Source organism: Uloborus diversus, chromosome 5, assembly GCF_026930045.1.
Source record: "Uloborus diversus isolate 005 chromosome 5, Udiv.v.3.1, whole genome shotgun sequence".
Lineage (NCBI taxonomy): Eukaryota > Metazoa > Arthropoda > Arachnida > Araneae > Uloboridae > Uloborus > Uloborus diversus.
In genome coordinates this window covers 137,866,982-137,879,038 of record NC_072735.1, presented here as the reverse complement: position 1 = coordinate 137,879,038, position 12,057 = coordinate 137,866,982, and positions in this window count along the sequence as shown.

Genomic DNA, 12,057 nt, shown 5'->3' with positions numbered 1-12,057 from the left:
AAAGCCAATCCTTTGTCTCGTATGTGACTTTATATATTTCATTAAAAAGTAATAAAAAAATGTAAAATGTAAAGTAAATAGTTTTAAAGGGTAATGACGAAATCTTTTGCTTCAAAAATCACACATAAGATTGTCCTAGCGCCTTGTCCGATATTCAGGTGAAATTACACCCTTCGCTTTAGAAATCAGATTAGTTAGTTAAACCCACGCATATGTAATCTTTTTTACTTCCTTTCACAAAAAAGGAAGTATTGTATTCATGAAAAAATTTTCACTCAAAAATCGACCTTAATTTCCATTTTGCTCACCAACCGAATGAATGTTGAATTTTTTTCCCGACTAGACCCCCCATGGATAAGTGCCTAAGAACATATAGACACGCGAAATTTCCATTTTGAGGATTCTAAAGTTAATTATGACGAGTTTTCTCATGATGTCTGTATGTGTGGATGTGCATATGTATGTCACATAACTCAAGAAGGGTATGTCCTAGAAAGTTGAAATTTGGTACATAGGCTCCTAATCAGGTCTAGTTGTGCACCTCCATTTTGGTTGCATTTGGATGTTTCTAAAGGGGTCTTTGCTCCTTTTTGGGGGGAAATCATTGTTAATTTCGATGTAAACTAAAATGGTGTTACAATTTGGCGGACACTTGGTGATATATCGGCAATCTTTTTGTTGCCAAGTTTTGTCGTCAATTTGGCCACTGTTGGTGATATTTAGAGAGTAAACTATTGAATCACATTAAAATTGCAAATAATGGGAAAATGACATTAAATTGGAGTAAAAGGAAGTCATGTGATCCACACATCAGCTTGTTAATTTCTTTCAATCGTTAAATATTTTCAATTTTACCAGAAAAGCAGCACGGAGTGTTTTATTCATTTGAATCAAATGTGCCAGCCAATAGCAGCAGATAGACAGGTGACTACCTCCTCTTATTCGTTAGTGTGACGTTTTATCCAGGGACCGTGTTAAGCATTCGGCAATGCGATAAAATCGTAAAATCGGCGAACAAATCTCGAATTTGGAGAATTTTTTGGCAAACAGAAAATTCTCTAAAATATACACAGAGGAAAAAGAAATCTCCCTTCAGATGTCAATCTAGATAAAAATTTGGTCCGTTCACAAAATTTGGACGCCTAAAAACGGACCCTTCACAAAATTCCAACCCCTAAAAACGAACCCAAACACAAAACTCCCAGACTAGCAATCACTGAAAGTTGTTTTATCCTCGGACCACTCCGAGCAGATTGAGGTGCGCGCACGCGCGTTAGCATCGGATCGGAGCGAGACCCACGATCGGAGGAAGGATGACTTTGCCTCTCGCCTCTTTGCGCCACTGTACTTGCGCCTCTCGTTGATTGGATATCGAGTGGGCAGCGTGGCTACCAAGTAGAAAGTGTTGGCGGATGTCTTGTTGAATGGCGCGTTTGTTTCATTGTGTTCGATGTCTGAAACATTGGAGTAAAAGATAGAAATGCAGTCTTTACTTCGTTAAAAGCTTTTATTTCTACTCTCAAACTTATTGAAGAATAATAAATATCACTTAAAGTTCTTTTTTGCCATTTTTTCCTTTGAAAAATTACATATGATTTGTGGAAAAACTACTTAATTTGCATTTTTTTTCTCACCAAATTCCTAAAAACGGACAAAAATTCCTGGATATACCCATGCCCTTATCCTCAAAAAATTGTCAAAAATTAAGTTATACTTCACTTTCTGATTAAATATTTCTGCAGACAAAAATACATTAAAATGAGTAAAAGTTAGTCTTTGACTAAGACTTTTGAAATTTGGCTAACACTTTAAAAATTTGGCTAATTTACTGGCGAACAATTTGAAATCCTTAGTGCGATCCCTGATATCTGTTAACTCGTTTTTACTTCCATGCGTCGTGATGTCATAGTCAACTTAAGTTGCAAGCAAGTGTATCCTAGTCCAATTTTTACTACCAACATTCTTTCATGTTGACCATTCTCAAAATTTTGTGCTTGTGGTTTCTTGGTCAATTACTCCTTTGGAAAGCTCTCTTAAAGAGTTCTATCTTTTAACCAGAGGAGTTGACTACTGCACTCTGTGATGTTAGTGTAATTCTAAAAGGGTAGGATAAATGAACTTAGGGGAGTGCTCCAGAGAAAAAAAACACCATGACATGTTTTTCAACCAAGTTTGAGTCTTAGAGCAGGAATATAAATGGAAGGAGCAAGTCCAATCATTGGCTTAGCAAATGCTGAGGCTACAAATTCAAGTCACGTGATTCAACAACGACGAAATCTTTACCAGACCTGACTGACAAGCTTTAACATCTCTTTTCATAAATTATGAATACATTTCTCACAAGGCATTCAAATAATATTGCAGATTTTATTATGTGCTTTTCAAAAAACCAAAAGAAAGTTAATTCCCTGGAATTAATCTTCATCATGTGAATGTTAAGCATTAGTAAGCAAGTGATACAAGAACTCTTTAGGACTTAAAATAATGGAACCTCAATAAGTTGACATGTTTTCTTGGGGTGTTGAGTTATCCAGGTTCCACTGTATACCAAAGCATGAATAAAATGCCAAAATTCAAGTTTTAAACTTAAATATGCATAAAAGCAGCAATAAATTATGCAAAATGCATAATAGGATTTTTTAAAATAAAAATGGAGAAATTTGAAAAGAAAAAAAAAACTTGTTAGACCTAGAATTATCAGCAATGGATGCATTTAAAAAAAAGTCTCATTGTTTACTTTCCAACAAATAATAGAGATATTAAGCAAAACGCACTGAATATCCCACTGTAAAGTAAAAATTAGCAGATGTGGAGAGGGGGTAATCCTTTTAGGAAAAAATGATCACTCACAAGGTGGGGATCATAGTTATGAAAGTTGCAATTAAAAAATGTCATTGATTGCCTCCCGATGCATACATTTCAATCTTTCTACATCAGTTGCAAGAGTTGGATTTCTTTAAACAGTAGACCCTCATTTTATGCGGGAGTTACGTTCCACGGAAATGCCGCGTAAATTGAGACCTAATACTAGTGTTAAAATAAGTGTTTGGTTCTGTAGATAACAAAATACTTGAATCTAGTGATGACTAATTGTATAATAAGTTTTATGTGTACTTATATCGACTTTTATGCACAACATGAATAAAGAAAACATAAACTAATTTCGTGTTCTGTTTGTAAAGAGGAGCTGGCTATGATAGTCTTTTGGCAGTCACTAAAAAATTTTCTCTGTAATTCTTTGCAGAGTATAAACGCATCCATGATCACTTGCATCATTTCCATTATAGAACCTTCTTTCACTAACAAATCAGATCATTTCTATTGTCTAGGAATGGCTCAAAATTTTCAATGTGGACGTTTTTGGTTGTGCTTCAGTGACGCACAGTTTGGTCGAATGGCCAAAAAGTGGAAAAAATTCAATATCTCGAGAACGGGTTAACATAGAAAGCTGGGGCCGGTCTCATTCAAAAAAGAACAAAAAAATACATCAAGTTCAACTGTTTTTATTGACATTTTGAAGTTAATTAAATAACTAATTAGGAAATGAAAGACTATTGGAAATATACTTTTTTTTCTTAAATTTCCGAAACAGGTTGCACTTATAAAAACAAGTTCAACAAGTATTTTGAGCACATACTTAAATTAAATATTGCTTAAAATGATTCCTTCAAGGGAACTTAAAGACCTGGAGAGTTTTAAAAATAATAAAGCTTAAGATTCTTAGTCAATATTTGTTTAAATTGAAAGAATACATACCAATTCAAATTCAAGGAAATTAGATTAACAGTTCCTTAGCTGCCTCACTGATTTCCAGATGCTTTTTCTTTGAAAAGGGTCTCATGTTCGTGATAAAAGGATCCGAAATCTCCAGTAGCTTGTGGAACACGTCTTCGTTGGTGGGTATACGAGACATTTTCCGCGAGTTGGTGATCCTGAATGCCTTGTAATCTTTATTCCTACTTTCTTGTGCCTCTTCCAACAATATTCCGACTGGGAGAATTGATTTCTGCACTATTTCAGGACCGTGTAACAAAATCCTATGTACTGTGGATGGCATGTAGTACCATGAATACTTCTCAATGGCCAGCTCTGCTGTTTCTTTTGAGAAAAATCGGAATTTCTCTGGGTTAATCATTGCATTGCTGTTTATGACTTCCAGAATGGTAGCAATCTGGTGGATTAGAATTTCGTCGACTCCCGTTATTGCACTTGTGACCTTGCAATTATTGAAAAAACATCTGGCTGTGTTGCCATTATTTAAAGGTCCGCAACCCTACTTAACAAAGTCCACTTTGATGCCAACTTTCTCAAGAACTCTTGTTGAATACGTTTCTTTTCGTTTTCGTGCATGTCTCTTGTGTCTTTTGTAGTCCTCCATTTTTCGAATTTTTTGTTGTATGCAATGTGAAGGATGTATTCCATACACTTGATTCTGGCGTGTAATGGAGAAATACCGAATTCGAGAGCATTCACAACATTAAGAGGTTTCTGTTGGATTTTTGCTAAGTCGTTCATTTCCGAAGGTAAAGCATTGCATATGTAGCAGGCACTTGCAGACTTTGTATTTGTGATGGCTTGAGTTACCTTGTCGTCCAACATTGTCATCATCAACGTGCGTGGAATACGGGTGACATTAATGCCGATCACAACTTGGGTAATTTCCAACTTCTCTATTTCTTCTTCAACCCTTTTTTTTTCATCTCGTGCCAAATCAAGTGTCTCTTTCTGGAAGCTGTATCTCTAGGGCCTGCAATATCTTGTTGAAGAAGGTCGGCCGTTTTCCCAAATTGATCCATTTTGATCAACATCAATTGGAATTGTGAGCTTCAGAGGAACTATGGACGTCATGAATAATTCAAGTCATTTATTTTGTTATTGCTGATCGAATATTTTTGGGCAAATTCACTTTGACCTGAGGCACCGTCGAATCCCCATTTTGTCGTCACTATTAATTCATGTTCATTTAATTTTTCTAGTTCTTCTAGGGGTTTTGTTTCCAGAATTCGTTTAGCTGTTTGGTCAAGCAAATTCTGCAAAGGGACAGCTGCAGATGTTTGATTAATTAACATATTATCAGGGTAGCATTGCTTCTTTGAGATGATTAATTTTTTATAACTTGGAAATACATGGCATCCAAGGTCTTTTAGTGTTTGTTGAATCACCTCGTACTGATATTTCGTCAGATTGGCCTGGAGAAATATTGCTAATGCTTGATTGGCTGACAAAGCTTTGGGTTTATCGTGCTTTTCATGTGTCGCAGCTGCGTTAATCAAGCTTTGTTGGTACGATGCTTGAAGTTTACGTATTTTATTCTTTTTGCTTCGTTCACCAGAATCATCAAAGTCTTTACTTGGTCTCCCAATACATCCTGTAGATTCCTGCTCCGGTATGTTGAAAACGTATTCATTTTCCATCCACTCACTGAACATTTTTTTGAACCTCTCCCGATTTACTTTACATTTTTTTAAAATTAAAATGAGGCAAGAAACTCTTGCTAAGAGCCGTCAGCATTAAAGAAATGTTTCCTTCGTCAAGTTCTGAGTGATTTTGTCGAAGGAATACGTCGAAATTTGTACCACACCACAAGCACTCACACAAATCATAGTATTTAATTTTGATAGAGCTCATGACTAGACAACGGTTAGCAACTAGACTGAACTCAAATAAAAAAAGGTTTTGACGTGGGGAAATGTTTTGTCTGAGCCAATTCTATTAACAAAATAGTGCAACAAAGAAATACCTACCCTAACCCTTTCCTTTCTTTTTTGTGTTATGATCGGATAGGCAGATAAAGGCAGGTGATTTGTGTTCTAATGTTTACTTAAGCACCCCTAGTTTGATAAATAACCTTCCCCATCACAGAGGAAGCTGGAGCTTTTTTTGTTATCTTAGCTGTTCTCAATGCTAATTTAAAATTCGTAATTTATAACGTTGTAAAGCGCTCTAATATTTTTTTGCACTGTTTGACTGATGAATGGTTTAATTGACCATCGTAGAACAGGGGAAAAAATTGATTATTTTTTTCTAACTCTTTTACACTTTTTTATCACTCATCTTGAAAAGGGTGGAATTGGGTCAAACTTACATAATTCTGACTTTGAGCCTAAATTAATGGGAATACCCTCGATACAGCGGAAAAAATCATGCCGTTCCTATATCCTGTATCTTATATAGTGTGAGAAGCATACAACAGATAATCGAAATAAGCGCTTTCGAAAATGAATTTTTTCCACTCTGGCACCACTGTGCGACGTCGGTATCCTCGTTGGTTTTGGAATCTTTTGTCACTCCTAAAAGCTCTTCTTCCAGTGAGTTCTGAACTTTGTGGGTTTAATGACTTTACTTCTGGAAAGAACTCTGAAACCAATCCCATAAAATGTCTCCAGTGACCTAAGCTCGATTATTAGCACTCCAAAATGCTGTTGATTACGTGTAATAAGCAATCTTTAGGAGTTTGGATTTTGAAAGAGGGGAATATTTTATCTGTTTGTATTCCGTCATCCGCTTAAAACCAAAACTCATCCACATAAAATAGAATAATGGTGTCAAGTCTTATACCGCATATAATCGAAACCGCGTAAAACGAGGGTCTACTGTATACTATTCTTTGTGCTGTATTACAAATTAAAAATAAAATTTATTCTTATTTCCATTAAATATTTAATTTAAAAATATCATTTTGTTTTCTATATTTTTTAAGCTTTATATTCATAAGCTTAGTAGTTATAATACTTGAAAAATAATAAAAACAGAAGCAAAGAAATAAAATAAATAAAAATTACATTTTTTAACATCTCAACAAGTTAATGCTGTTACATCACAATGAGGAAGGAAGAAAAAGGGGGGGGGGGCGGAAGGAAACATTTGTTGCAATGCATGGTGTAAGAACATCTTCAGTAAATAAACTTAGTACAAAAGAGTTTTTTTTTTTTTTTTTTTGGCTCTTTTAAGTTTTTTTTTTTTACCTACCTTTTCATAATCTAATTCTTAAAAAAATCAAAAATTAGTATAAATTAAATGTTTTTGTGTGTTTTACTTTTCAATAGGCTATGAGTTTCAGTAGACCCCCATTTAATGTGGGCTTACTCAGGGCCGCCCGAAGAGCTGTCGGCGCCCGGGACGAAAGTATCCTGGTGCCCCCCCTTCCTTATACACACAGAAAAATCAAATTAGTTATAACATCAATGCATAATGGCGCATACTAATCTTTTTTACATATTTATGAACAGAATAATCAGAGGGTTATGCATAATACAAATAAAAACACAAGCAATGAATCTGTTTCAAAAATTTGTAAAGCATTAATGCCTCAAAAACTTTTTAAAAAATGGAAATGTTGAAAATCCAAATATTTATCTAGTAAAATGTTATCCCACTGGATAAAAAACAATTAAAATTGAGTTGATTATTCATATTGATCAAACTAAAAACACAAATAAATAATTTGCTGATTATTAACAGAAAATGTGTTTATCGAAGTAAATTACATCAAAATTAAATAAAGATCTGAACTCATCCAATGATTCTTTTCAAGAGCTTTTTGGTTTTACTTGTACCAATTTAATACCAGCTTTCATATATATTATAAACAAATATGTTATTCTTTTGTATCAAATACTTGTAGGGAGAAGCCCACAAATACTCAACAACATCGAAAATCACTCAGAATATTTTTTTTTGGAGCTCAAATTTCGAAAAATCACTGGCCCTAATATAACAAAATATGGCCTTAAAAATTGCATTTGAAGACTTGAGTATAAGAAAATATTCGTGCAAGGGTCTAAATGCCCCATCCCTTTAATATTACAAGCAATGGGTTTTTAAACGACACTTACAAAAAACTTAAGTTGAATAGCCCCTGAATGTAAAACATTGCTTATGTTTTTTGAAACATAATTTTGAACAATTTTCCTGGGAAATGCTCCAGATCCTCCTATCCATAAAATCTACAATATTTGTCTTATGTTGTATTTTTGAAACTCGCAGGGGGAGAAGAAATTGAATGCCTTTTTAAAAACTTAAAGTTCCAAATTTTGACCGGACACTTATGACCTTTTCCCCTATCCGGTCAAAAAAATATTTTTTTTTTATTTTGTTTTTTGAATGTGCTCCCTTAAAACTTTTTTGTTGTTACATCACTGCAGGCAGGGGCAAAATTTAAGCAAATTGGTGAGAATTAGAAAGGAGAAGTGCATTTTGTTTGATTCTAAGCAGTTAAATTGTATATGCTTCAATGATACAAAGGAAATGAATGTTTTTTAGACAGAGAAAGGAATATTTTCGTGCTCTAGGAAAAAATAGATAATTATTGCAATCATTCTCTATTTTGTGTGTCTATGATTGTGTATCTATGATACACGAAATGAGGGGGGCGCCCCCAATTTTAAGCAATCCAGGCATTTTATACGAGGAAGGGCGCCCCTCGCGAAAATGTTTTTGTGTGAATGTCGTTGTGTTCTGTCGAAACGATGGGCGCCTTGCAGCGCCCCCTCCTTTCGTGACGCCCCCCTCCTGGGACGGCCGTGGGCTTACTTCACGTGGATTTGATTTTACAGTTTAAGATGTGACATCTTAATTTTGTTTTATGAGGTCCAAGTTTTGATTTTTTGCTGAAGCGGCATTATTGCAAACAGAAAAATTTTTCCCCTCCTTCAAAATCCAAACTCCTGAGATTGGAGATAACATGCAATGAACTGCATTTTAGCGAGCTTGGGTCATTGGAGACGTTTTTTGCAATAGGCTCCAGATCTCATACTTTTCAGAAGTAAAGTTATTAAACTCATACAATTCAGAGCTCACTGAAGAAAAGCTTTTGAAAGTCATATAGAGTGACAAAAGCAACAAGGATACTGACATTGAAGACACACAATCAAACACTTTCAAATACAAAAGTGACGACCAGCAACAGGCTCTGGGCCCAGCTAGACTGGTCCTAGTCAATTTACAATCCCCACTGAAGATCAATGGCCCTCTTAAAACTGTCTACTCCTTTGCTCATTACCACCTCTTCCGGTAAGCTGTTCCAAGGTTCCACTACCCTGCTAAAATAATAATTCTTCCTAATATCCATATTAGCCTGAGATTTAAATAGCTTAAAACAATGACCCCTTGTCCTGTTTTCAGTGCTAAACTTTAGCCCCGTAACATCTTTCGTTTTAATAAATTTAAATAGCTGAATCATGTCCCCTCGGTCTCTTCTTTGCTCAAGACTGTACATTTTTAGCCTTCTAAGCCTGGAATCATAATCTAAGTGGGAAAGACCACTTATTAGCCTTGTAGCCCGCCTTTGAACCCTTTCCAATACATTGTCTTTTTTTGAGATAAGGAGACCAAAACTGAACAGCATATTCCAAATGGGGTCTTACCAAACTTCTATATAAGGGCAGAAGAACTTCTTTAGATTTGTTTGAAATAGATCTATTGATAAACCCAAGCATCTGATTGGCTTTGTTGCTAGGAATGCTGCACTGTTGGTTAAACTTTAAATCCTGACTTATTAAGACCCCCCAGATCAGTAACTTTGTCTGCCTGACTAATGACTGAACCTTACAAATAATAACTTGTACACTTATTTCCATGTCCTAAATGTAGCACTTGACATTTCCCAACATTAACAGCCATACCCCATTTATCAGCCCACTCCGTAATATGATCTAGATCCTCTTGCAGCTGATTTGCTTGTTCTTCATTTTCTACAGTCCTTATAACTTGGACATCATCAGCAAAACAATTCATGTTCCCAGAAATATTTTTGTGAATGTCGTTCATAAAGACAATGAACAAAACAGGCCTTAACACTGATCCTTGAGGAACCCCGCTTAAGACCTCACTCCAATTAGAATAATTTCCCCTTACAACTACTCTTTGTTTCCTTCCGGTCAGCCAGTTTTTTACCCAAATGAAAGTTTTCCCTCCTATTCCTATATCAGCTAATTTGCTAAGTAGAGCAACATGCGGTACCTTATCGAAAGCTTTTTGAAAATCAATGTAAACAACATCTACAGGCTTCTTATTGTCCAAAGCCATGGTAACTTTGTCATAGAAATGTAATAAATTAGTTGCACAAGATTTACCTTTCCTGAAACCGTACTGAAAACTAGTCAATAGATTACACTGGGGAACAGCAATTTTGTTGTCTTAAATCTGTGACTTGATTTCAACTAACTTTTGGCCTCTGGGTCCAAAAATATTCGCAGTTTTTGTCTATCACGTCATGTTTTCAACCTACAGGATACCTTCAAAAGTCATACAAATTGTGCATATAAAGGAAAATAAAAGTAAAAACTTGTCAAATGCACTGTTTACAATCAACAATTTTATTCATACAAAGGCTATAATAGTTACCGCAAGTAAAATTGTGTATTTATACATATTAAGGTAAAAATTTTCGCTTATAGCTTTTTCTGGAGTGTTTAATCTGTGGACATTCTCGCTTGATGCTCCAACAATAGTCAGCCATCATATGTACATCCCATCTTCCTTGATATCGTGTCTCCATGACCTTCAAATCTTGGTGGAATCGCTCGCCCTGTTCATCACTGACTGCACCAAGATTTTTCGGGAAGTTAGCAAGATGGCTATGTAAAAAATGCAATTTGATGCTCATGTGGCAACCAAGCATTTTGAAGCTCTCCAAGAGTTGCTGGACAATTTCGGCGTAATTCTGGGCTCGTGTATTTCCAAGAAAGTCTTTAACAATGTTTTTGAATGCCAACCAAGCATTCTTTTGAATTTCTGACATTGTTCCTATGAACGTTTCATCTTTCACAAGCTGCCGAATCTGTGGACCATCAAAAACACCGGCCTTTATCTTTTCAAATGACAGGCTAGGAAATGCTGAAATGAGATATTTGAAACAGTCTCCTTCAATTGGTAAAGCTTTTACGAATTGCTTCATGAGACCCAATTTTATATGCAGAGGTTGAAATATAATTTTCTTTCTGTCGACAAGTGGATGATGTAGAATGTTTGGATCACCAGGTTTCAGGTCAGATCTTGGCGGCCAGTTCGTCTGCATCCAATGTTTCTCACGAGCTCTGCTGTCCCACATACACAAAAAGCAGGGATACTTAGTATATCCGCGTTGCTGGCCAAGAAGAAAGCAAACCATTTTAAGGTCAACGCAAATGATCCATTGGTGCATTTGATATTGCAACAAATCAATGACTCTCTTTATGTCTTCGTATTCTTCCCTCAAATTAACTGAATGGCCTATCGGGACTGAACCAAATAAATTTCCATTGTGAAGAAGAACACACTTCAAGCTCCGCTTTGAACTATCGATAAACAGTCGCCATTCAGTTGCGTTATAGGCTGAAATTCCCAACTCTTCCATTAAACCATGTACGTTATCGCAATACACAAATCCATCATCACTTCGAAAGTACTGCAGAAACGCGCTTTCTCTTGATCGAAAATATGATACCTTAGCTCCCTTTTCAAGCAAGTTTTTCTCATGCAGTCTTGATGCTAAGAGCTCTGAAGCTTTTTTGGATAATCCCAAATCTCGTACCAAATCATTCAACTCATGTTGCTCAAATCCCTTACGAACGGAATCACATTCAATTTCAAAATCTTTATCGTTGGGGTCACTTCGATCTTCATCAGACTCGTATTCCTGTATTTCCAAACAGGGTAATTCATTGAAAACTGGCACTGGGATTTCAGCTGAATGAGGCACTGGGCGTATAGCTGATGATGGTAAACTAGGATACTCTATTTTACATTTGTTTTTCTTATTATATCCTGACGTTTTCACTATACAAAAGTAACAATCACTTGAATGATCTCTGGGCTCTCGCCAAATCATAGGGATACCAAATGGAAATTTACCACGTGTTCCCTTTGTCCACATCCGTAAACTCTCAACACACTGCTTACACACTTTGTGTGGAGCCCATGATTTGTCTTGATCTCCAATTTTCACTTTAAAATAGGTATAATAGACTTGCCTGACAAATGTACTGATGTTTGTCCTTTGACTGGGAATGGTAAAACTGCCACATATATAACAAAACGAATCGGGGCTGTTTAAGCACTTACGACGTGAACTAGCCA